This window comes from Cervus elaphus, chromosome 29, assembly GCF_910594005.1.
Source record: "Cervus elaphus chromosome 29, mCerEla1.1, whole genome shotgun sequence".
NCBI lineage: Eukaryota > Metazoa > Chordata > Mammalia > Artiodactyla > Cervidae > Cervus > Cervus elaphus.
This window is the reverse complement of record NC_057843.1, coordinates 56,317,833-56,344,823: the sequence shown is the minus strand read 5'-3', so window position 1 is coordinate 56,344,823 and position 26,991 is coordinate 56,317,833.

Sequence of the window (26,991 nt, the reverse complement as noted above, 5' to 3'; positions counted from 1 at the left end):
CATTGACAGAGGCAGTTTCTGGGGGTTACAATTAAATGACCTTCCTTTCACGCTCACTGGAAAGGATCTATAACAAAGTGTTCAGTTTAATGACATTTGCAGGCAAGTTTTATTTTCTTGGCTGATTTTTTTTTTTTGAACCAGTAAAAATCCTTATTATTGAGGCTTTTCAGTGGTCCAGTTTTTTCAGAGGGCATCTTAGGGAAAGCAGGGATTGTCTGTAAACCATCGACCACTTTCTATCTTTAGCCTTCAGGGATCTTGGGTGAGGTTAGAAGAGCTTCCAGGAACCCCATCAATATTGAAAAACGCCTCCAGCTTGATTAAGCTTCGGAAATACCTCCATTGATCCTATTCAACTGTTTATTGAACACCTACCTCAAATTGACTTCAGAAAAGTCACCTTCACCCAAGGCCTGGGAGGGGAGGGCGCATGTGGACTCTGGGTGGGAAAAGGAAATTCCTCATGGGGTGACTGAAGAATGGGCTGGCTCAGCTCCAGCCAGAGAAGGATCCAAGAGGCAAAGCCACTAGGTCCGTAACACTAACAGGGTTATGGCCTCTTCTATTAGTGAGGTGGTCTGACCTGAATGGGCAATGAGCAGGAAAGGAAACCTACAGAGAGGCAGTGGGAATGGTCCAGGAAGGCAGTGACTTTCATCAACTCATCAAGAGGCACCGTCTTGAAAAACCCCACAGGAAAAAGCAGTAGTGTCTTGTGTTATCCTATAGAAAATGTTCTTTAATGAGATAGCTTAATAGCATGGTTTTTAAGAATAGATACTATGGAGTCAGAATAACTGGGTTTTAATCTTTATTTTACCTCTCTGGATTTCACTGTCCTCATTTGTAAAATGGAAATGTGATAGTATCCACCATGCGTGGTGGTTTGAGGACTAAATGAGTAAAGCCCTCAGATAGCACCAGGACTGTTGTTAAGTACTCAAAAATGTAAACAGTTATTTTAACTGTGCTGTTTTGCCCTTAGCAAAATAGCCCTCTTCCAGTGAGTGGAACTGATAATTTGCCTAATTTTGAATTTTGTACTAGAAGGGTAATAGGCTTTTTGCACTGCAAAATAACTTTTTTCTCCCCTTTTTTGTTTCTTTGCTTTCTTGTCTTTTCAACTTCAAAACCCCAAGTTTGTTGATCGCAGAGAAGTGATGCAAACGAAGGGAGCCACACAGCCTGTGGTCCTGGGATGTGTTCCTGAATGTACATGTGCTCATTAAATTCAAAGAACAGCCCCTCATTCCTGGCTTAAAATGTCACAGAGAGATTGCAGCTGAAAATCCCCAAGCCCTTGAATGATTCACCTCAGGTTTTTGCCCCTCTTTCATTGCAAGTGCCATTAGTAATGTGGACTAAATCATTACCTCTCCCAAAGCCTGCCCAAATTATCTTTTCCCTGAACTTTTGTGTTCATTGTACTAATCATTTGGAAATAACGTCCTCCTGAAATACAAGTTCTTCAGGTTTATTTAAAATGGCTTGCGTTTGTGTACAAGCTGACATTGCCTAAGGAGAAAGTCAAAGACCTTGTCAACAACAGACTTTTGACTTTGCCCTTGAAATAATGACAATTAGAAATGCACCTGTCAAATTCTGTCACTTGCAGAACTTCAGTAATCAAGACATCATCAGTCTTGTCCTTTTTTCTATGTCCACAATACTCCTTGGCTTCTGATTTGAGCCTGAATAACTTTTGAATAAATTTCAGTTTTGCAATCGAAGTGTAGTTCTGACCCCTATTCAGACTTTTGTAACAATCCATTTCCAAATGATTTTTCCGTCTATGCAATTCAAGCTGCAAATCAAATCTAACTGTTGTAATACTGAAAACTGTTCTTTTCTAAGAGCTCATCAGAACCATTCCTTAAAGGCTCTCCCTCTATAGGACCATCTTGGGTGTGTTCAGTGAAAAATTATTATATAAGATTGTTTTATTATATTTTTATTATATTATATATAATTATTATATATTATATTATATTATATTATATTTTATCTTATTTTATTTTATTTTATTCCTGGGGCTCATTTCAGCTATTTTACCCAACCCTATGCAGGGGGAGAAAGGTCGCAGTTTATTTCAACAGCGGCCCCTGCTCTTTGGAGCAGTGCGTCAGTTCCTCCGCGGCACCGCTAGGTGGCACTGCAGCCCAAGACATCGTTCCCGGTCCTGCCTTCCGCCCCTCCCCCCCATTCCTGGGCTGGAAGCACAGGTTGGATTGGCACGCAGGGAAAATAATCATTAAAAATAAATGCAATCAAAAGAAGTAGGTTATTACAGTGGCACATTGGAACTGCTTTAGTTAGAAGTCTGTCAGCCTCCCATCAGAAATGTTGTTTGGGAGGACTTTGCCACTGGGCTGTGAAAATCTGCTAGAGGTTAAAAGAGACACTTGCTGGGCTTCAGCCTTGTAGCCTATTTAATCCAGAGAAGTTTGACTTTAGATGGTCGGGCGGCTTTGAAGTAGCTTGGAAAGATGCACAGATGGATTTGCTTTGCTTAAGGCGATTCATAACTGTTTTTGTAACAGTTTTGTAACATGCACTATGACCCAGTGACGTATGGTGGTTTCACTAGCCATGAGAGAGGGTGCATCCTTAGGAGGATTTCAAGATGAAATTCTGAAAAATGCTGTTGTCTGAGCAGGGAAATATGATTATACATACGCCTTTATCAATTCCTGCAATAATTTTGTAAGGTAGGTCGTTGAGAAGCTACATTTTATAGCAGTCAAATAACTTCCCCAAATTTCTGAGGTAATAAATGCTGGAGCTGAGATTTGAATCCAGACCTCTTTGATTTCAGAGCTGTACTTCTGAACCATTATGCTGTGCTGACTTCTTTCCTGATTTGTATGTTTTAATAACAGATACATCATTGAAAATATAATTTTGATTGGTTGAAAAGTTGACAGTACAAAGTAGTGTCAATTTGGAGTAAAGCCTCCCACATATGACAAAAGACCTGGATTCTAATATCCCACTTACTGGATGAATGACTTTGGGCAGGGATCTTCATCTGCCTCATCCCAGGTTCCATATCTGTAAGCTGAGAGTTAAATTTGGATCATTCATTTTCAGCCTTACTGTATATACTGCAGGGCTTGTTTAAACTGCAGATTCTGATTCAGCAGGGCCAGGGGGTCTGAGATGCTGCAACTCTAAAAGTTTCCTGGTGATGCTATTGTTGCTGGTCCAGGAAGCACATTTTCAAAGCCAGGAGCTATTGCTAAGCTTCCTAGTATCTGAGCTAAGCTAAGCTATTGCTAAGGCTTCCTAGTATCTGAGCCTGTGAGTCGTTTGAAACTCTTGATTGAACTGCTTCTTAATTTATATAATTGGCACAAAAATATGAAGCAATTGGTTTGGTTATCTTAACGTCCGGGTACTTGATCATTCACCCCAACGTTCATTCTCTCTTCTTCCAGCAGTAAATCTACAGAATCTCTGGAGGTTCTCTCCAGTCCTTAACCTGTGCTTCAGGTGCATTTGGAAGGCATCAGTGTTTACGATTTTCTGGCCAGAAAGCATTTGGTTCAGGGAATGTCACAAGACAGATCGAAAGCCAGTAAACTACAATCAAATGTACGCCTGAGAACTCAAGGACGAGGCTGAGATGTTTTTTTCCTGGGCTTGATCTTGAAGGACTAGCGCTGCCATGGTCGTCTCCCCTGACTACCTGTGTGCACAGTAAGTTTACCCACGCAGAGAAAATGGACCTAAAGATATGTAGGGAGAGAAAGCAAGTCCTGGGACGCCTTTTGAGCTTTACTTGTAAAAGTAACTGGGCAGGTTTACCCATACATGGCTAGATACATTTATTAACATGTGTATGCGTATGTGTGTGTGCCCTTGCATGTGTGTGCCATGTGTAATTACCAGTTAAAGGCCTATCAACTGTGTAGGTTCAATCTCTTCCCATTGAAGGGCCTTACGCCCTGGGATCTGGGCTCAGCATTGGAGAATGGGCCCAAGGCTGAAGACACCAGTAAAAGTCAAGCAGAAAGTACAGTAGAGGCATGGATGAAATGAGGGGGTAGAAAATGGGAGGGAGGCCGCAGATCCACTAGACAGTCAGGCTGTAGCCCAGGGGATGAGAATGGGGCCTGCAGAGAGGTGCCGAAGTGCTGGCCTCTGGCTGTGTACCGTCCACGGCGAGCCTCTGAACTCTGCAGTAGGCGAGGAGGGAGTCAGGCAGTGTGCTGGGCCAGGAAGATGTAGAATGAGGCTAGTCTGCTTACTCAGGCCTTAAAAACAAAGGCATATACTATGGACTGAAATTCATTTTGGCTAGGAAACTGCTGCTTGTGGTGTGTGCGTGTGTGTGTGTGTGTGTGTGTGTGTGAGTGTGTGATTATTTATTTTCCGACAGAAGCAGTAACCTCAAATGGTCCCTTGAGACTGGGCAGCTATTATGGATGTCACAGATGAACTCCTTGTAGGATGGCCGACTTCACTTTGACCTGAGGCAAAGCTATTTAAATTTTATTAGGGAAGCAGGCCAACCACCCTATTAGACCTCTGGGTGATTAAAAGAAAATCATCATATAAAACATTCCATTATGTAGGTCTGTTAACTGACCATGGCTTCTTGATGAACTTAAAATATCTGATAGGCAGATAGCATAACAGTAACAATCTGTCTGAATCAGACTAAACACACTCAATTTTATGGCATATCGTGACATCTGTATTTTTCTTATTTATGAGCAACTCTCCTTTTTCCCCCCATCCCCCCAAACATGGTTGCTTCAGCGTATTCCAAGTCCATGTTCCCGTGATTGTTTTTGTCTTGCTTCAGTGACTCGAGAGCATTTATCCATGTAATAGCATGGTCTTCTGCCCCACTGCTTATACAGCCCTCACGCCTCAGCGAGTTTGCTTGATGGGATGCAGACAAAATGCTGCTTAGTATATTATATGTATCTAAATGAATATTTATAGCAAACAAAGGAGGCAGACATTTTAAAAGAGATATAATCATTTTGAGGCAAATGGCTAATTAGGTTTTATCATATACAATAACTTACATTCCGGGTACCCCTTATTTGCCTTCCAGGACAGTGTGTTGTGCCATATTTGACTAAATGATGGATGCTGACATGTTGGTTTATGAATAAACCAAAACACAACATAAAATAAGTTGGTAAGCTTCCGTCTCGGTTTAATTATTCTATAGTAGTCATTTACATGTATAAAGATACTGTTTGTTTAGGAAGTTGTGATTAGGAAATCGTACAAAAAATTTTATTAAAAGGATGCCCATATTATGGTACAGATCCACAGAGGAATCTAATGCAGTTGATAAGAAAGAAAGAGAGAGATTTATACTTGCTGACAAGAAAGGATTTCTAAACACAAAGACAATTTTGTAATAAGTCTATTTAATGTAAATCTGTTTTTATTAAAATATTAATAGTAAGACTAATACACATTTGTCTTATAAAACTGTGAAAGAAGCTGTAATTAACTTATTTTCACAAGAGAAATAAGATAATGGGTTACTATCTCTTTCTAAGTTACATTTCCATATTATTTTATTGTGGAATTTTTTAATAATGAGGAAAAAAAAGTAAGTGTTTTCTTTGCTTCCCAACTTAGTGTATATAGAAATAATTCTGGGCTACCATTGGAAATCTGACTACCAAAAAGTGAGCTGGTAAGGTAAAATGAAGCAGTTGCTTTAGCTGTTTATGGAAGAAAAGAGTATGATAGAAATCCTTGAGTGTCTGGCTTCGCGGGGAACTTAGGGACAGTGAATCTGACTCATCATTTTGGTGATGGGGAAGATGAAAGATTAGCAAGAGAGAGTCTTTTCTGAGCTCAGGCAGGCAGGGCGTAATGAGATACCGTGGACGTAGGGTCCCAAGATTCCCATTCCCACCCTTGCTGAACTCCCAGGGGCTCTCCATTCACCAGGTACACTTGTGAGAATTCACATTTTTTTTTTTTTTTCTATTTTAGGTCTTTGGGGGCAATTAATTTATATATTCATGTAACTTGAGTCATCTGCTTCCTTATGAAACACACACGATTCATTGGTGGAAGCACTGAAGCTCCTTTCCACACGACAGAGGCAGAAATTTGGTGATAGGAGAGCTGGAGTGAACTGTCTACAGTCCACATCTCTGTTGTCTCCGGGAGTTAATACGAGTTTCTCTAGGAGAAAAGTGACCCTGGAAAGCAGCAAGAGCGCTTTCAGGATTATGTGGCCGGGGGAAGACTCTGGACGTTGGGTTAGAGTTGGCCTTGTAAAAGCAGTCTTAGGAGCTGCTTCCTAGGTTGGGTATAGGTGGAGAGGTCAGGCTTCAGATCCACAGGCCCAGGTGACCTCCAGAACGTGATGACTTATAATGGAGAACAGCTGTATTTTCAGTTAGAGGACTCTCTGCCCCCAACCCAGCAACGCTGCCGTAGAGAGATGAGCTGAGCTCGTCGCACCCTTCCACCCACAAAGAATACACGCTTTCTTTGAGACTAAGTGCAGAAAAGTGAAAGTGAAGTCGCTCAGTCGTGTCTGATTCTCTGCAACCCCATGGAATGTCTGCAGAAGACTCCATCAATACCAGTGGGCTCCAAAGACAGTTCTGTACGGAGGACATGGGATGGATTCTGTCATTCTGGGGGTGAGCAGCAAAGGGGATAGTTTGGTGTGTGCTGAGGGAGGGCTGGTGACATCCCGAGGAAGGCTGAAAGAGGATTCTGCAGGAGAAGCTGGGAAAGAATTTGGGGAGAGGGGAAAGTCAGCCATAAGAAGCACATTCTAGGATTATGTGGAAGTGGGGAATGAGGTCTCCCCTCCAAAGATATTTTGTCAAGGGCTGTTATGGAGAAGGCAGAGAAACTAGCGTGAACCATACTGGCTGGTTCACACTCGAGGTGTGACAGTGGCTTGTTGTAACTAGGAAGATGGTGGCAAGTGTGGGACTCTAGAAAGAGAAATTGAGATGGATCGTAAAACTTGTTTGATTTTTCCCTCCTGAAAAATTGATTCTAGTACAAGTTTATTGGGAACATTTAGAGTGACTCATTTGCCTCTTGGCCAATTTAACTTATGACTTTATTATTAAAAATATATGATCAAATCATAAATGCAAATAGGTGGACACAGTTTTCTCTTGGTGAGCATCACTTATTTCGAATAATATTCTTTGCATAGCTTTTTCTAGAAATCATTTGCGCTACTATGTACATTTTCTGGAGAGCAATAGTTTAGAGATGATCCATTTTCTAGATGATAAAATGGAGAACTGGAGGCACTGAGGCATTTCCAAAGCCACGGAGAAAATCAGTAGTGAAGCTGGGATAGGACTCAAGACTCCTCAGATTCAGGCTGATATCATTTTCTGTTGAACTGTACTATCTAAGACTATGTTAGCTAGAATCCTTTCCCTGGCAAATATTTCTCTCCTTCCTCACTCCCTTCACAAACCTGGAAAGGAAATACAGGTCAGCTGAGTGACAGGGTCACCTGGTACTAACATGGAGAGATTGGGTAATTTCTTCTCTCCCATCATTGTCAGTAGGATGTACTTCCTTTCCCTTTCTCATTCACTTCTCCCTGGAGAAGGAAACGGCAACCCACTCCAGTATTCTTTGCCTGGGAAATTCCATGAATAGAGGAGCCTGGTGGGCTACAGTCCATGGGGTCGCAAAGAGTCGGCCACGACGGAGCGACTGAGCACTTCCATCTCTTCACTACTTTCCAGCCCCACGAGTCAACCTTCTCCATTTTATAAGGCAGTATTGAGTCCAGCTTAATAGTGTATCTTGTAAAAGTTCTAGACTTAGATTTATTTTATCCTTCAGAGGAGAAATAATCACAGAAAACAAGAGTATTTCTTTCATTTAGGTCATAGCTGGTCACATCTAGCCCAAGAAGCACTAGCTGAAATTATTTGTTACATCTTATCTGGGTACTGCAAAAAATTTAGACATTGTTTTGAAGCGTCATCAAATTAGATCTTTTCTTGATGGAGAGTTGTCATTAATTTATGCAGTTGTCAGGACTGGCAATCAAGCTGCTTCATGTTTGAGTATACACTCTGTGGAGTGCATTCCTTTTTGGGTGTCACAAGAGTGCAGAATTTAGAAATAATGTAACAGCAGAGATGATTTACCCTTCTATTTATTTTCTCTCTTTTGGGAGAATGTGTTGTTCTAAAAAGGAAGACTGCAGTACTATCTATTTCATTCTGCTTTGATGATAACCTTCCCTTGTACAACATGTCAATTTTGAATGATACAAATTCCTTTCCCCCATAAACACAGAGATGGCTGACAAAGCTTTCACTTTACTGAATGTGATGCTATAATTAAGGAAATGTGGACTTTGGAGGTAATCATTAGTTCTTCCGCATGAACATCTAGCCTGGGATTTTGCCGCCTACTATGTTTCCTGGTTAATGACAATGTTGGGAGGCTTCCATGTAATTGAAATTGCCCCCTTTGAAGAACTGATGTGTTAAGTGATCATGTAATCTCATGATGAGCTATCAATGGAGAGATGAAGAGTTTATATACTGGCACAAAGTGGAAATAGTCATACAGCAAATTTCTGTACCACTCTGCAAGTTCATGTGGTAGAATTAAAGTAGTTAGGCATTACCCTTTGCTGTATACATTTAAAAAATACTTCTAGATTGTTTTAGATAGATTATAAATGAATTCCAATCATATGCCATGGATTCAGCCACTTGGGGTGAAGGACTCCATAGGTCTTATGCAGGGGTCGAGGCGTGGAGTGTATTTCTCAGTTATTTCTGTCACAGTTTTGCATTCCAAGCATAAGTGTTCACACCCAATAACTTCTTTATTCATTCATCCACTGATAGACACTTCAGTTGTTTCCATGTTTTGGCTATTGTTAAATAATGCTGCAATGAATATGGGGGTGCAAATAGATTTTTGAGTTAGTGTTTTATTTAGACAAATACCCAGAAGTGGAACTACTAGGTCCTATGGTAGTTATATTTTTAGTTTTTTGAGGAACCTCTCAACTGTTTTTCATCGTGACTGCACCAATTTATTTTCCCACCAACAGTCACAAGGGTTCCCTTTCCTCCACATCTTCACCAATATTTGTTATTTCTTGTCTTGTTGATAGTAGCCATTCTAATAGGTTTGCAGTGATATCTTGTTGTAGTTTTGATTTCCCTGATGATTAATGATGTTGACATCTTTCTAGATTACTGATACAATCTTCTTACTAGTAATTGATCTGTTTGCATTTTCCATTTAATCATGATTTTGTCTTGGTAGGTTGTATATTTCTGTGAATTTATCCATTTCTTCTAGGTTGTTTAGTTTGTTGATGTATAATTTTTCATAGCAGCCTCTTATGATCCTTTGTATTTATGCTGTATCATTTGTAATATTTCTTTTTTATTTCTGATATTATTTGAGTCCTCTTTTTCTTGGTTAAGTCTAGCTAAAGACTTGTCAATTTCATGTATCTTTTCAAAGAACCAGCTCTAAGTTTGAACTTCTGTACTATCATTTTGGTCTCTATTTCTATTGTAACCTTTGTTATTTCCTTCCTTCTACTAACTTTGAGTTTCATTTGTTCTTCTTTTTCTGCTTCCTTGAGGTGTAAAGTTTGGTTGTTTATTCGAGACTTGTTTTTTGAAGTAAATATTTATTGCTATGAAATTCCCTCTTAGAACTGCATTTGCAACATCCCCCCAATTTTGGTATATTTCCACTTTTGTTTGTCTGAAGGTATTTTCTAATTTTTCTCTTTATTTCTTCTTTGATCCGTTGGTTTTTTAGTACTATGTTGTTTAATCTCCACATATTTTTTAATTTTCCAGCTTTCTTCATGTAATTAATTTCTAGTTTCATACCATTGTGCTGGAAAAGATACTTGATATGAATTTAGCCCTCTTAAATTTAAGACTTATTTTTTGACCTAACATATTACCTATCTTAGAAAATGCTTCATGTGTACTTGAGAAGGATGTGTATTCTGTTGCTTTTGGATGGAATGTTCTGTATGTTAATCTCATTTGAGCTAATGTGTCATTTGAGGCTGATGTTTCCTCATTGATTTTCCATGTGGATCATCTGTCTATTGATGTAAGTGGGATTTTAAAATACCCTACCATTATATTGCTGTTTGTTTCTCCCTTTAGATCTGTTGATGCTTGCTTTATATATTTAAGTGCTTCTATGTTGGCTGCATATATATTTACATATGTTACGTCCTTTTGTTGGATTGACCCTTTTATCATTGTAAAGTTCCCCTCCACTCCCTGTGCAATACACTTGGCTCTCCTTTGTGGAAACCAGAGAGCTCCCAGGAAAGCAGACCAGATGATACCTCAAGCTAATCTCAAAGAAGTAGAAGTCTGATCAGGGCTTTTCATTGTCCCAGTTCTATCCCAGGATATTGAATACCCGCATTCCAGATGGGGATGACGAGGAAATTGTCAAGAAAGATGGTTCTTGTCAGCTGGCCCTGTCATCTTCACCCCTTATTTGGAGATGCTTATCCTGTTACTCTTTTCCTATTACCTCCATTTCATTAAGGTTCTTTTTTTTCCCCCCTGAGATTTTATCTTGTTCTTTCATTTGTTTCTTCATTTTGCTTGACACTCCGCGCTGGCTTCTATACAGTGGATGATACAACCACTTCTCCCAGCCTTGAAGGAGTGGCCTCGTGTAGAAGATGAACCTTGTTGTTCAACCCTGCCCCGATGCTTTGCTGTCTCTCAAACCTCTGTGCTTCTCCAAGCAGCCTGTTATAATTTTAGTGACTCTCAGTAATAGAGGATGTGGCAAGACCTGTCAGTGTTTCTAGGGGGAGGATCTCAGCATCTAGATTCAGACTGTTTAGAAGCCAGACCCCTCAGGCAGTGGCTTTTTAAAGTATGAAAATATATACATTTATTTTGTGGGATTGTAAGTGCCAGGTGATCTGGCAGTCACAACAATTGGAGCTCCAAACAACTGTATAAGCTCTCTCTGGGAGATACTGGGGAGTTGGAGCAAGACAGAAGGAGATTGCCAAGATGGCACCCACAACCTGCACTGCTTGAGAGCCGCTCCAGAGTCTGCTAGCTGTGTGGGGGACCTCACACCTGCCCCTCGGGCCAGAGCTCCAGGACAAGCCAAGAAACCTCCTTCACAGAGAGACTGGGGCATGAGGGGTTGGGCGGCGTCAGTCCACTGTCCGCACAGTCCCCAGGCTGGCTGCTTTCCAAGAACTGGCTCTTTGATTTGTCACAATCCTGTAGGATCCATGAATGCAAGCACCCCACCCCCTGTCCACCAGAGCCAGGCGGTCAAAGGGCATCCCCTGGGCAGCAACTGCAAGCCTGGGGCACTGGATGCAAAAGCCAAGGCTGGGGCCAAGTGGAGAGCTCCCGTCCAGGAGACACCGGCTCCCTGGAGCACAGCAGCAGAAAAGCCTAGAGGCAGTGCCTGTCCTCCAAGGTCTCTGCAAAGGGCTACAGTCAGCCCCTGAATGTGTGCTTAATTAGAAGCCTGCCCCTCAGGCCCATCCATGATGATAAGCTATAGGCCTTCTTCCCAGGGGACTTCCCTGGTAGCTCAGCTGATAAAGAATCCACCTGCAATGCAGGAGACTCTGGTTTGATTCCTGGGTCGGGAAAAGCCCCTGAAGAAGGGCTAAGTTACCCATCCTAGTATTCTTGGGCTTCCTTGGTGGCTCAGATGGTAAAGAATCCACCCGCAATGTGGGAGATCTGGGTTCCATTGTTGGGAAGATCCCCTGGAGGATGGCATGGCAACTCTCTCCAGTATTCTTGCCTGGAGAATCCCTATGGACAGAGGAGCCTGGAGGGCTATGGTCCCCGGGGTTGCAAAGAGTCGGACACAGCTGAATGACTAAGCACTTCTTCCCAGAGACAGGCTTCTGGGTCTGCTACCTCTTGCTGTGCCCTGAGGAGTGGTAGCTACTTAAGAACTCTTTCTCCTTTGGTTACAGTCTTGTGAGACCTACAGGTGTAAGCCTCACTGGCTGCCAGAGGCCGGTATTACAGACGTGTCCTCTGGCAGCAGCTGCAAAAATTAGGGTATGAGCTCTTTTCTGGGTAATACTGATTATTACAGTTCCACAGGACCAGGAATACAAGCTCTGTTTGCCTCCAGAGCCAGGTAGTCGAGAGGTACCCACCGCCCCTCGTGGCAGTCACAGAGATCTGAGCACCAGACGCAGGTAAAAGCTCCCTTCTGGATGATGCTGGTGCTCCGGAGCAAAGGGAAAGCTTGAAGATGGCCCCCTCCCCAGCCTCCCTCGCTGTAGAGTTCCGGCAAGCTCCTAGAGGTGGGTGTTAATTAGATGCCCGCCCCTCAGGACAACACTCTGATCAGCTGGTGAGCCTCCTTCAGTTAATGCAGGGCTTGACTGGCTGCCTCCAAGCTGGGTCCCGGAGTGGGTAGAGCGGAGCACGTGGGCCCTTTAAAAGCATGCTCTCAGGATGCTGGAGTTCTGTGGGTCTCAGGATGGCAGCCTGTTCGCTTTCAAAGTTAGAGCTTTTGGGGCTCCTCTCTCAGGTGCAGATACTGAAAGGTAAGGTGTCCAATGTGGGGCTCAAAGTTTTTCCTCTTGGGGAGAAATTCTGGGTTTTGAGTTTTCTCCTGGTTGTGGCTCGCTGTGCGGGGAGTGGGGTTTATATTGAGACTGTATGTCTGTTTCCATGTGGTTTCCTTCTTGTTTGCCACTCAGCCTAACTTTAAGTTTTCTTAAGAGAAAAATCTGTCCATATGTGTCTCTAAACTCAGCGTGCCTATGGGAGGAGGTCAGTTTGGGATCTTCCTGTGTTGCCATCTTGAACAGTAACTTTTCTGGACGGAATTTTAAACACTCTTCAAATCATGCAACAGCTTGAAGCCTACAGGTTTTTAGAGAAAATCATAGGAAATAAACTTTTTTAAGTAGCATCAGTGTGAAAAGAATGATCCTGGAGGCATAAAACATTGTCGAGGTTTTTCTAAGTGCTCCGTGATATATCGGGGCCTCAGTGATTGAGATTTGAACTCCTGTGATCTATTTAATACTGACAAGGTTATTGTAAGGGCTTTGTGCTCTCAAATATGAGCAGCATTTTATTACCCTAGATTTCTGCAGAACCTCTGAAATGCCAAGAGTTTGCCTGCTGTTCCTAAGTTAGGAGAAATACTGCCTGGTCCAGCAGGTCGGAGGACCTTACCTTTGCATGGGGCCCACCGTGAATGTGAAACGGTAAGTCTTTACAGCCAGAGCATTTGAAATGGCCTTTCAGTTCTTAATTAGTAGATGCTTTCTATACCACTGACTACCTGGGAGTGACTTGAAGGAGAATTTGCCTAGTTTTCAGGGGGGCCTGGGAGAGCCATTATCACTCACAGTGTGTTAGAAATGAAAGATTGAAGAAAAGATGATTAAAGCCCCAGCAGCTGCCTTCACAAATGAACTTCAGGAGAAAAAGGAAGTTTAGTGTAAATGTGGCAAGTCTTCATGCTGGAGCTTGATGAAATTAAAGGCAATGCCAGGTAATATAAACCATTGTTGAATCTTGCTTTTATTAAAACTGGGCTAAAACAAGGAGTAGGAATTTGTCAGGTGCAGTAATTACTTTGGTACTTTACTGATGAAAGCTCTCTTGGGCAAAGCCTTCCTCTCATCTATTTTCCATTTCCTCATAAGTTAGACTTCCAGCTGCTAGAGGAGAATAAATATGAGCTAAGGAGAGGGCAGCTTTGCAGCCTATCTATTTATGAATTAAAATTTTAAGGGTAGTGCTGGTGATGTTTCTCTCATTCTTTCAGTTGCCCTGAATGAGAAAATCTCTAGATTATTTGGTCAGTTATATTCTAGGTAGAACTGAGAAACATACATGTTTAGTGACCATAGAAACAGGAGGAAAAAGATTCAGGCATTTGTTATGTGTAACCCAGGTGTTGCGGCTCAGGCGGGAGATGGAAGGAAGATAGGGGGCGTTAGTGGTGGGATTCTGTTGATGGGCGGGGCTGTGTTCCCTCCCTGTTGTTGGACCTGAGACCTAACTATGGTGGAGGTGATGAAGGTAACAGCGACCTCCTGCAAGAGGTCTACACTGCTACACTCAGTGCCCCCGACCCTGCAGTAGGCCACTGCTGACCCGCGCCTCTGCCGGAGACTCCTGGACACTCCCGGGCAAGTCCGGGCCAGTCTCTTGTGGGGTCACTGCTCCTTTCTCCTGGGTCCTGGTGCACACGAGGTTTTGTTTGTGCCCTCCAAGAGACTGTTCCCCCAGTCCTGTGTAAGTTCTGTAATCAAATCCCACCGGCCTCCAAAGTCAAATTCTCTTGAGAGTTCTCAGTCCCTTTGCCAGATCCCCAGGTTGGGAAATTTGTTGTGGGTCCTAGAATTTTCTTAACAGTGCGAGAACTTCTTTGGTATAATTGTTCTGCAGTTTGTGGGTCGTCTGCTTGACGGCTCTATGGTGGGGTTAATGGTCCAAGAGGGCTTATGCCAAAGGCTGTTTGACTAGGTAGTTGCAAAGGTCCATCTAGTCAAAGCTGTGGTTTTTCCAGTGGTCATGTATGGATGTGAGAGTTGGACTATAAAGAAAGCTGAGCGCTGAGGAGTTGATGCTTTTGAACTGTGGTGTTGAAGAAGACTCTTGAGAGTCCCTTGGACAGCAAGGGGATCCAACCAGTCCATCCTAAAGGAAATAAGTCCTGAGTGTTCATTGGAAGGACTGATGTTGAAGCTGAAACTCCAATATTTTGGCCACCTGATGCGAAGAGCTGACTCATTGGAAAAGACCCTGATGCTGGGAAAGATTGAAGGTGGGAGGAGAAGGGGACAACAGAGGATGAGATGGTTGGATGGTATCACTGACTCAACAGACATGAGTTTGAGCAAACTCCAGGAGATGGTGAAGGACAGGAAAGCCTGGCATGCTGCAGTCCATGGATCGCAAAGAGTCAGACACGACTGAGTGACTGAACTGAGCTGAATGGTGGGATAAAAGAAACTGGTAAGGAAGAGGTGATGAGTCTGTGAGGTTCTTGCTAATTGTATTGTGGTCTTTGAAACATAAGTATCACCTGGAAGCTTGTTAGAAATGCAGCATCTGAGGTTTTACCCCAGAGATACTGAGTCAGAATCTGTATTTTAATATCAGCAGCTGATTCATATGAACATTTGGGTTTAAGAAGCTCTAGTCTATGGGTAGTCCTTGAACTGGGTGCTGTCAAAGTCAGGGAGACCTATACAACCCAGGGGATATTAACAGGTTCTAAGAAGGCATTTAAAGAGGGCATGCCAGTGGAAGGAATTATGCTGTTGCTGTCTTCACCAGCAACAAATAGCTGGAGCAGTAGACATTCACAGGAAATTTTTATTTTTAAAATTTTTATTGAAGTATAGTGGATAATGTGTTAACTTTTTCTGTACAGCAAAATGAGTCAGTTATACATGTACATACATCCATTAAAAAAAAAAACAACTTCCATTATTGTTTGTCCCAGGAGGTTGGGTAGAATTTCCTGTGCTATATAATAGGACCCTGTTGTTGATCCATTCTCTAAATAAAAGTTTGCATCTGCTAATTCCAAACTCCCAATCCTCTCCTCCCTCACCCACCTCCTCTCTATGTCTGTCTGTTTCTGTCTCATAGATATGTTCATTTGTGTTGCAGACAGGAAATTTTTAGTTAAGGCAAGAAAGCTCTCTGCTCTAAGGAGTGAAATGGTATAATAGTAGGAAAGGAGTTACGGGTCTTTGCAGTATGTTTACTTGTTATGGAAAAAAGGCACTGGGTGATCCAAGCAAGGGCAGCATGGAAGAGTGTGAGATGTGGAGCTACCGGAAACAGAAGAGACACTCAGCATCAGGTAATATAACTGGTGAGACACTCGGCGAGATGGGTGTAGTCTAGGATGAAGATCTGCTTCTACTTGTCGCTAATAGCTTATGTACGAGGTGGAGTTAACAATAAACCTAGACCATGGTCCATGGTCCTCGAAGCTAATTCTTAATAATTTACTATACATCCTTATCTATTCCCACATACACTTAAATTAATTCTCAAACTACATAATTTATTCATTAATGGGTTTTGCTTCTTTTCAAGCATGGGCTTATTTCCCAGCTTTTATACACTATGTGACTTTGATCACCTGTATCTTAGCCTCAATTGCCTCAGTTTCTTCAGCTGTAAAATGAGGATAACAGTAATGCTCATCTCATAGGTTTGTTTGAGATTTAAATGAATTAGTGCATGTTATTTGCTAAAAAGAGCACCTGACACATCAGTTCAGTTCAGTTCAGTTGCTCAGTCGTGTCTGATTCTTTGCTACCCTGTGAATCACAGCACGCCAGGCCTCCCTGTCCATCACCAACTCCCAGAGTTTACTCAAACTCATGCCCATCGAGTTGGTGATGCCATCCAGCCATCTCGTCCTCCATCGTCCCCTTCCCCTCCTGCCCCATAGTTAGAGCTTAATCATTATTTGTAAAGTCTTGAAATAAAAGTATCCATTCAGGTAGTTTAAGCAGAGCTAGATAAACCAGGAGGATTTAACCAGCATTGGCAATCACTCTGCTAGGACAGATCACATCATCAGATATATTAGGTGCTCTAGACCTTAAATATGGGTCTGTCTGTTCTAAGTTGCTTCAGTCACGTCTGACTTTTTGTGACCTGATGGACTGTAGCCCACCACTCCCCTCTGTCCGTGGGATTCTCCAGGCAAGAATACTGGAGTGGTTTACCATTTCCTCCTCCAGAGGATCTTCCCAACCCAGGGATTGAGTCTCTTAACGTCTCCTGCATTGGCAGGCAAGTTCTTTACCACATGGGAAGCCCCTAAATAAGGGTAACATAAAAGTTAGATAGGATTTTGAGTAGGCATAACTTAAATGTATTTTTATATACCTGTGAAATGAACTCCCTGGAAATGGAAAATCCATTACTTATCTTTGCTTCCGGAAATCTCATCCATTTTCTTGGGTCCCTTTTATTTTTGCTCTCTTTGAAGGCCAAGTCCACACTAGTAGTTTTTGGATAGTGATAGTTGGAGTATTGTGGTTGAATTTCACAGTCCTTAAAAATTGAGGAATTGAACTTAATCTGAAGCTGTATCATGTGTCTTGATCTGAAAGACAGGAAGACTAGAATACAATTACAATGAGGTAAAATTGTACAATATTTAGGATCAACTGAATCTCATTAAGAATGAGCCGTTTGTGCTTAAACCCAGCTTTAATGAAAAAGTTATTCTCAATTACTTTGCAATAGTTTCTCACTTGCATTCTGAAGATCTTCCTCCTCTGTTTCCCCTTTTCCTTTCTTGAGGGGCATTTCTGCGAGGAATGTCTATATGAACCCCATTTTTGGTAGGCAATAACAGTAATATCCAAAAGCAATGCATATGAATAGCTCTCCTTGAAGAGGCAGAACAATTATCTAAAGTAAGTTTAACCTGTGTTCTAGACTCGCTATCTGAAAACTTTCCTTCTGGTCATGGCTCTGCTCTGACACTGCTGTCCTCTTGCTCCTCCAAGGCTCAGGGTCCCATCTGTGAAATCTGAACTAAAATATGAACCACATATTCAACCAACTTAAAATTCTTGGTCTCCGTGATTAGGACCCTATGCAAAAGAATTATGAAAAGCATTTCTAGCCAATTAGTTAAATTTAACCTTGTTTAGGAAAGTTGGGGCTTCCCTGGTCACTCAGATGGTAAAGAATCCCGACCGCAATGTGGGAGACCGGGGTTCGATCCTTGAGTTGGGGAGATCCCCTGGAGGGGGGCATGGCAACCCTCTCCAGTATTCTTGCCTGGAGAATCCCCATGGACAGAGGAGCCTGGAGGGCTACAGTCCATGGGGTCTCAAAGAGTCGGACATGACTGACTGACTAAGCACACACAGGAGAGCTGGGGTCAGGAACCAACATGAGACTACCCTGGGGGGAAATGCAAGTCTTTCCCTGAATATAATACTTTCTTTGGCTAAAAGTAATTTCTGAGAATAATTTCTTTTCCTGATTTTCCTTCAGTCCAGGGCCATGTCATTCGGCTTCTTTGTAACAATGAATTTTTATTTTCCAAACTGACTTTCTTGCATCTGTTCTCTCTCTACCGTTGAAGATGCTGCTGACAGTCTATACAAACCAGGAGAAAAGAGGTCTTTGAGATGCTAATGCATTACACTTGGAGTCTCTTGGCCGAGGTGGCTTAGGTTTGGCAGGAAGGATGTGGCAAAGTTGCAGGAAGTCCTGAGCCAGCAGGGATTACTGTAATTGAATTCCTGGGCAGCCCCTTGCTGCTTTCCGACCCAGGCACACATCTTTGCCTTTTTTTCTATTTTCTTTCTAGCTTCCATAAATAATCTGCAGAGTGTCCACAGTTGGCAAGCAGAAAATCAATTGGCCCTTGTATCTTCTCTAATTAATTTCTTATTGTCAAGCACTCACAAGGCCTTGGTAGGGAATAAACTAACTTTTCTACCTGTTTTGACAAAGAGATTCAGGGTGGAAAAAACAGGTAAAATTCTATAGCTGAACTTCCTTTTGTATATCTGTAGAGTGCAGTGTCTTCCAAAATTACAAATTATTAATGTAAACAATAATTTAGTTTAATATATTATCTTTTTTGAGCTCTACTGCTTTTTTAAAAGCTACATTTTAGTGTTATGTGACACAAACTATGGGTATTATAAGTAAATAGAAGATAGTGATGACAAAATAAAAAAAGTACATGAGAATTCCTAAGCCTTTGAAACATGTGTTATGAAGAGCCTAGTGGACATATATGTTAGGTGCTCAAGAAATATTTAATGCATGAAAGGAATTTCCCCAAACAGTTCTTATTTGTGTTTCTACCTACCAACAGTTTAGGAGATAATCTGTTTTATACTTACCTACGCCATTCAATTCTGTTCCACTTTTAAAAAGTTTAAGTAATATATTCTTACTGCACACGTATCAGAATGGCTAAAATTAAAATATTGAAAGTACCAAATGCTGATGAGAATGTAGCACAATAGGGACTATAATCCATTGTTGATGAAAATGGGGAGTTGTCTAGCAACTCTAGAAAATGGCTTGGTAGCTTTCTATGAAGGATTCACACTTACAAGACTCAGCAAGTGTACTCCTAGGTGTTTGCCCAAGAGGAATGAAAATTTGTGTTCATACAAAAACTCTACACAAATGTTTACAGTAGTTGTATTCATTATCGTCGCAAACTAGAAACAGCCCAAATGTGCTTTAACTGCTGCATCCATGTAATGGAACACTACTCAGTAATATGAAGGAGCATATTTTTGATGCACATAATTGCACAATTGCAAAGGTGCTCTGTAGCATGAAAGAAGCCATCATCAGAAGGCTACGTACAGCCTGACGTTCTCAGGGAGCCAGAACTACAGTTAACCTGTGAACAACACGGGATTAGGGGTGCCAACCACCCCCTCCCGGTTGAAATCGGAATATAACTGTAGTCGGCCCTTCTCACCCATGGTTTTGCATCTGCAGATTCAACCAAACGTGTGTAGTGCTACAGTATTTACTATAAAAAAAAGCATGTATATGTGGACCGCATGTATAATTTGAACCCGTGCAGTTTAAACTGTAACTGCTGTTCAAGGGTCACTGTGTAGTAATGGAGAGTGGGTCAGTGGTTGCCAGGGGTTTGAGGCGGGGAGAGCAATGGGGAGGCTTTGGGTATAATGAAACTGTTCTGTATCCTAACTGTGCTGATGGTTACATGAACCCGTGCATGTGCTATAATTCATAAAACTGTACCTCAAAAGCCAATTTTAAAGTGAAAAAACACATTCTTATTGAAGACTATTAAATGATAGGGAAACGTGAAAGTAAAATGGGGAGTCTTCACTCCTTACCTCCCTAACTCAATCCAGGGTACGTATCTTTTTAGAGCTCTCTCTGCAAGTCTGCAGGCTGAGAGCTGCTGGGAAGTACATCACCTCAGGAGGCACATGACCTTGATATGTGTCCCAGCCCCTTCATTTACTCAACTGTTGCTTTGTGACCTTGGGCAAATTACTTAACCTCTCTGTTTCTCATTTTCCTTATGTACAAAATAGTGCTTGTCACAATCTGGTAGGCATTTGCATGACAAGCACTTAAGCATTTTCCATTTTTACTGTAGGAACATATGACATGCACACATAAGATAGGTTTGTGTTATTTGTATCGTTTTGCTGCCTCTTTTGTTCGTGTGACATTACATTATTACCTTTCTGTGTCAGTGTATGAAGGTCTTCCCTACTTCTATGAATGCCAAATGCTGCATAGTAGTAGTCTATTATATGTATGAATTAACATGTATGTAACATTGCATATTTATAAATATATTTAATGCATTAATATTAAGTTTAAAATTATGTATTCTTTTTAAGGGCTTCTGTGGTGGCTCAGACAGTAAAGAATCTGCCTACAATGTGGGGGGCCCAGTTAGGATCCCTGAGTTGGGAAGATACCCTGGAGAGGGAAATAATGTTTTCATTGATGAAGCCACCCTTTTTTTTTTTTTTAACTGAAACTGGTTTGTTACTTTTAAAAAATTTTCTCCACCAATCCGATCCCAGTGTGCTTGCAATCTCCTAGGATTTGTTCACAGTTCATTGCTGGTGCCCTTTCCTCCCTTCTCATTCTTTTATTCCTCTTTCTCCTTTAAAAAATCTTCCCACAAGTTCTGTGGGCTTTTGGGGAGGCATTAGGAGTGACGTGTGGTTTCAGTTAACCATCACGAACCAGACGCTCTTACCCTCCTAACCTCCTTTCTTAAACCAGTCCTGCAAGTCAGGGGAAGTACTGAGGCAGAAGATTCCAATGATTAGGGGAGAAAAGTGAACTCAAGCTGGAAAATTTGAGTGTGAATTCTGCTTACCCATCCATTAGCTGGCTGAAGGTGGGCATTCACTTTACATTCTCTGGTTCTCAATTTCTTCAGCTGTGAAATGATAACGGTTAGACTGGATGAACTCTGCAATTCTATGTTATGTCCATTTACAAAATGATGACACTGTGGCTCACAGAAATGAAATGATTTGCCAGTGGTCATCCAGGGAGTAAGATATAGGCTTGAGTCTTGAACATGTGTCTTTGGATTTCAAGTCACGTCCACCTGAGCAGTGCCACTTTAGAGGCTGAGAATGACGGGGACACCTCTCTCTGAGTGCCGTTTCCTACCACGTGTGGATGTGGGCGTGTGTCCACACACAGAAGCTGTCCCAGGAGGTGGCCTTGTGGCCCAGCTTGGGTTGGCCCAGCACCGAGGAGCTACCCTGTACAGATGGCGGGGCGGCTGCTTGCACAGTGGTCGGGCCTCCCAGTGCCGGAGAGCGTGGCTGAGCTCATTCTGAAGTCGCTCCGACAACATTCCTCTCCTGGCGGCCGTGTACTCTCTCCTCCAGACCTGTGCAAGCAAATGGCTTTGCAGCAGCTTTGCCCAGTCCTGGTGTAAAAGAGGCACACGCATCAGGCCTGTGCATTTGGGTACATTTCCCTTACTTGAATCTTTCCACAAAGTCTTTTCCAGACTTCATTTCCTCCTTCCCTCCCATGGATTTCCCCTTGGGTTGTTTGAGTAGTTTTTGGTCAATGTCAGGATTATTTATTTATTTATTTTTAAAATTCCCAACAAAATCCCACAACTCCTCCGAACACACAAAGAAGCAAACAGGAAATCAACAAAGACTTGCATCCTACCAATGCATTAAAAGTGCTTGTTCAGCACCATCACATCAACTTCTAATTAGGGGATCGTTTGCTTGTTTCTTACGTGGTTTAAGAATCAAGCATGCATCTATTTCCACATGCCTTGAATTTCTTTTGAATATGAGTTTCTGGAATTTTTTTTTTTTAACTTAAAAAAATTTTTATTTGGCTGCATGGGGTCTTAGTTTCGGCATGTGGGATCTAGTTCCCTGACCAGGGATCAAACCTGGGCTCCTGCATTGGGAGCTCAGAGTCTTAGCCACTGGATCACCAGGGAAGTCCCTGGACTTTTGGAATTATGATTTGTAGCTTCATTCTTTCTGGTCTACTTCTCCATTTTCTGGTTTTGTCACTTTCCTAAGTCTTAAACAGTTACACCCTCTGGACAACCTTTTGGTTACTCTAGACCAGCTGTTCTCAGCTCTGGCCAGATATTAGAATCACTTGGGGGTTTAATTCATCTTTGTTGGATTCTTGGTGTATATATATTTAAACATACCTCAAGTGACTTGTACATCAAGAGAAGAAATGGATAGCATTTGTAAATGGAATCAACTCGTTCCTTTCTCTACCTAGCTAATCTAGCCTTTTCCTCTTTTAGGAATTCTCAGATTGAAAATAAGAGTTTCCACTGCATGGTTGTTGGCTTTCAAGACTTTGATATGACAATACATTTACCACTCTGGTATTGTGGTATCCACCCTACAGGCTTATAGATACTCTTAGAAGTCACAAGATGAACACAAGATACAGCAAAAATTTTTTGCTTGCTTTTTATTTTCTCTGTATCACTCTTTCATTTATAGTTTTCAAGAAGTAGATGAATTATATAGGATTTTTAGACTCTTCAGTAAAATGAGAAGGGGAAAGGGAGCTCTAGTTTGCATAAATTTGTACAGCAATGAAGTATGCACATTTCAGAATATGTGGTATCAGTATTTGAAATGTTTTTGAGTCTAGTTCTTTTTAAAATACTTCAGGGTATCCTGGCTCTAAAGACTCAAGGTATCTTGCACAGGTTGTATGTTTAAGCTCACGGGAAGAGAGTCATAAAGCACACCTTCCATGACCACCTTCTGTTGGGTATCGAGAAAACTCTTTCCCTTCATCTAAGCACCTGTGTTGAATTTGGTAGCTGTGGTGTTTGGACTGATTCAGCAGTAATTAATCTCCAGGCTAATTAGGAGCTCTGTTGTCATTTTGCTAGATGTAATTAAACTGCATAGCTGGAGAAAGTTGGGGAACTACGGTTTCCAAGAAAACTCTTCCCTGTAACTTGGCAAGGAGCTCAAGAGTGACAACATAATCAGCCAATTAAATATAAGCTGGAAGCCTGATGTCCTTCAGGATGAGTTTACAGGAAGAAGACAAATGTGTGTTCACAAGAGGCACCTGCTGTTTTACTGCTGCCTTTTTGGAAAGTGCTTGGAGTATTCTAGAGGTTTTCCCTCATTAATCCTTTTTATGGCTTTATTAAACAGGAAGCAGAACAAACATTTCAGTCCCTTTCAAACAGAGGCGATGGTTAATATCATGAAGGTCAACTATTGTTGTCAAAGAGCATAGTGACCATGGGTTAGAAGAAATTTCAATAATGTATTTCCTTTTAAAATGTGATTATCTATATAGATTCCTATGGCAATCACCAGATATATAAGATAATACTCACACAAAGATAAGAATTGGTGAATAAATTCTTTAATTGTTTTGGGGGCCAAGGTTCTGTTCCATTTTTTCATCTAGGGTAAGGAGATACCATATGTCAACTGTAACAAAAATAGGTGTTGCTGAATCACAGTGGCCTTGGTCTTGCTTAGAAAAGACCATTTTGAACAGATGAGGAAGAAGGTCCATCTGGTCTATATTTCCATAAAAACCAGCCTTGGTAACCTGTTTGGCAAATAAGCAGTAGGCATCCAAGGCCTGATGTAGGTAGAAAGACATTGCAATTTTAATAGTTTTTAAAATTTTAAATAGATTTTAATTTTCTAGTTTTAAATAGGTTTTAATGCTTTACTTGAGCTCTAATCTGACTCTTTGAGTGTACACAGAATACACTGTCAAGGAGAAAGCATTTAAAGCATGGGATAGCTACCAGCACTGGTGTGTTTCCTAAAGCATGTGTAGGTGTGTATACTGGCCCCACCAAGGATACTCAGGAACTCAGGATCTGGGGAGGTACATCTAGCCATATAGATAGTTTTATATTGTTGGATATTGTTCATAGTTTTGTTTATGGCAAGGGATTCTCATTTAAAATAGCAAAGAATAAATTTCCATTTGAAAATAAATTTCTCAATAAAACTGCAAACCTGCAAAACTGAAAATTGTTAAATAAATAATGATATGGGTGATGTGCAGGTAGAGGCACAATTATGAAAGGTGGCACTTGAATAGCTAAAAGTTGGGAAACAGGGGCTTCTATTTATTTTCCATGGTTGTTGGGGGGTAGAGGTTGACTTCCAAGGGTCAGGGAAAATTTTTCAGGATGTTGGAACTATTCTCTATCTTCGCTGTGGTGGTGGTTGCGTGACTATATACATTTGTCAAAACTCATAGAACTGTATGCTAGAAAGGGTGCATTTTACTGACTGTAAATTATACCTCAATAAACCTGACCGAAGAACAAATAAATGTTCTTAGTGTTCCATAAGAAGAATTACCAGTAAAACACGAAATAACAGTCAAACCAAAATGAAAGGCCACAAATACCTGCAAATCACTTCTTGAGTGTGGAGAGAGTCAGACTCAACTTTCAAATTGATTTACCTTGATAGACAGCCTCTTAATCTATATGTCTGGAGTAGCAATGTCAAGTGAATACTTTTAAACAAACTGTTTTCTTTCAATCATTTTGTTTTCATTCATGACTAGATTCATTTCAGCCCTACTGCTCCTCATAGTTTGAAAAACTTACCATGGCAAAGAGTGGTTTCTCTGGTTGGGTGTTAGTAAATGCTGTTAATGATTGCCCTGTAGCAGTTTTTCCATATAAAACACACTCTAGTTTTGGGACAGTTAGGGAATTCCTTAGTGTGGAAATGATGGAGAAACTAGGAACATATAAACCTTTGGAGATAATGTCCTCAGAATTATTTCAGAGTTGCCAACTTTTCTTCCCCCAACTTTTTAAATAGTGTGATGAAGAGCAGAGGGTGCTTGTAGCTCCACTGACCTTGCATGTCTCCCTGTCTCCATGCTCATCATGCCGCTGCTTCTAAGTTGTCCGACCCTGTGTGACCCCATAGACAGGCAGCCCACCAGGCTCCTCTGTCCCTGGGATTCTCCAGGCAAGAACACTGGAGCGGGTTGCCATTTCCTTCTCCACCGTGCTCATCATACTGTACGGTAATTTTTGGCTCACTTTGGTGTCTTTAGCCTGTGAGCTCCTTAGGAGCAAGAGACATGTTTCATTCATTTTTGCGTCTTATTTTCTAGCACAGTGTTTATAGGAACTAAAAATTGTTTCTGAATGAGTAAGTGAAAACTTATGGCTTTCTAATTATACTAAATGAATCATTTCCATGTAAAAATGGGCTTTTGCAAAGAGCTGGGCAAGTGGCATGAATTATGAGATGCCAGCATGGACACGTGAGGCCATTGTCTATGATACTGTACGTGTAGTTTTTCTTGGAGGCAGGTGGCTGGATATGAAGACCTCTTGAAACATGTTCTAGTTCCTGGTTGGATAAAATAAGAACTGCACAAAGCTTTTAATGCATTAAGTAAGATTTGTTTAAGGTAGTATAACAATGAAAAGTCATTTAAGTCATTGGTGCATTTTTAAAGGTTCCTCTACTTGCAAATACAATGCATTATCAAAGTTATGTGCATTTTTATAGACACTGTTTTTAAAGGACTAATTGATTTTCTTTTGAAGCAATGGTATATTGTTGCCATTTCTGATCATTCCATGATTAGAATAAGAGATATCTTTTCCTTGTGGCTTTTTAGGGAAGTCTTTTAAAGTAATAACATGAAAGTCTGGTAAACGTATAGTCTAGTTTTCATAATTGTATCTGTTGTGATTCAAGGACTCATTTAAGGTTTCTATTTATTTTTCTTGTTTTGTGGCAATCATAGTTAACCATGTTCACCTTCTGAAACCTATGACACAGTTTTCATATCATGGAAGGCAGCGCTCACCTTAGCAAGCCCTCAGGATTGTTTATTGATTACAGATTCAGTTAATTCTCACATGGTGCAAAACAGTCAAGATCGGCTCCTTTTTGTTGATTTATTTCCAAAAGGCCTTGCAGGATACTGCCCGCCTCTGTAGCTTCATTTCACAATTTATCTAGGCTCTGTTTCCTTTCACACATAGTATTTACCATCATCTCATTTATCCCAGGCTCATTAATCAACACATCAATTAACAAATATTTGCTGAGTACCTTCTGTGGTGGGTGCATGGTGTTTGCCCTGCCCAGGAGACATTTCCCTTTCATATGATAGCTACACTTAGGTTTCCCTCAGGCGAACCTCCCCCTACAGCTCTAATCCTGTGCTTTGGATTTTCCAGGAGCTCCGGCAGAAGGCACATGACTCAGATTGGCCAGTCAGTGTATCCCATCCCTCTGGCCCCAGTGGCTTGTATGGTGATGGACATACAACATAAAACAGTCTACTAGGAATGAATTCCATGACTTTTGACTTAAACTATGGGGAAGAGAAGCTCTTTCTCCTGATTACTACCTAGGTGCAGTGTTTCTGGGGCTATCTTTAGTCCCACTATTAGAGGATCTTTGAAGAATGAAGCCAATATAGAGAAAACCAGAGCCAAGGAGTAGATAAAGAAATTCTTATCTCCTCTTTAAAAAGCCTGATCTACCTGTGTCTGAAGCCGATATCAGGTTACACATGTACTTTAGAATATACCGAATTTCTGTCCTTACACTCATGAATGCCAAGATCCTGGAAAATACAAATTTATGGTTTGCAAGGTTTATAATAAATCAGAAAAAAAAATCATATCAAGTTAGCATTATTCTTCAAAAGTATGCTGTTTTTCTGTCTATCCCTGAAATTATCACTTAATGTCAGGATTGTTTGCATATATCTCTTTCTTCAATGATAAATCTTCTATTTGCCTCCTTGCTCTTCATATCTAACACAGTGCTTGCACATGGAAAATTATTCAGTAAGTTTTCACTGAGTTTATCTGAAAAGACAACTAACTAATGGTACTCAGGGATTTGCGGTACATGCCAGATGAGTAGTTTAGACCATGACATCCTATTGTTTTATGTCAAATGGCATTTTTTTTTTTTTTTTGTCTTCTGGGTCAGGTCTTCAT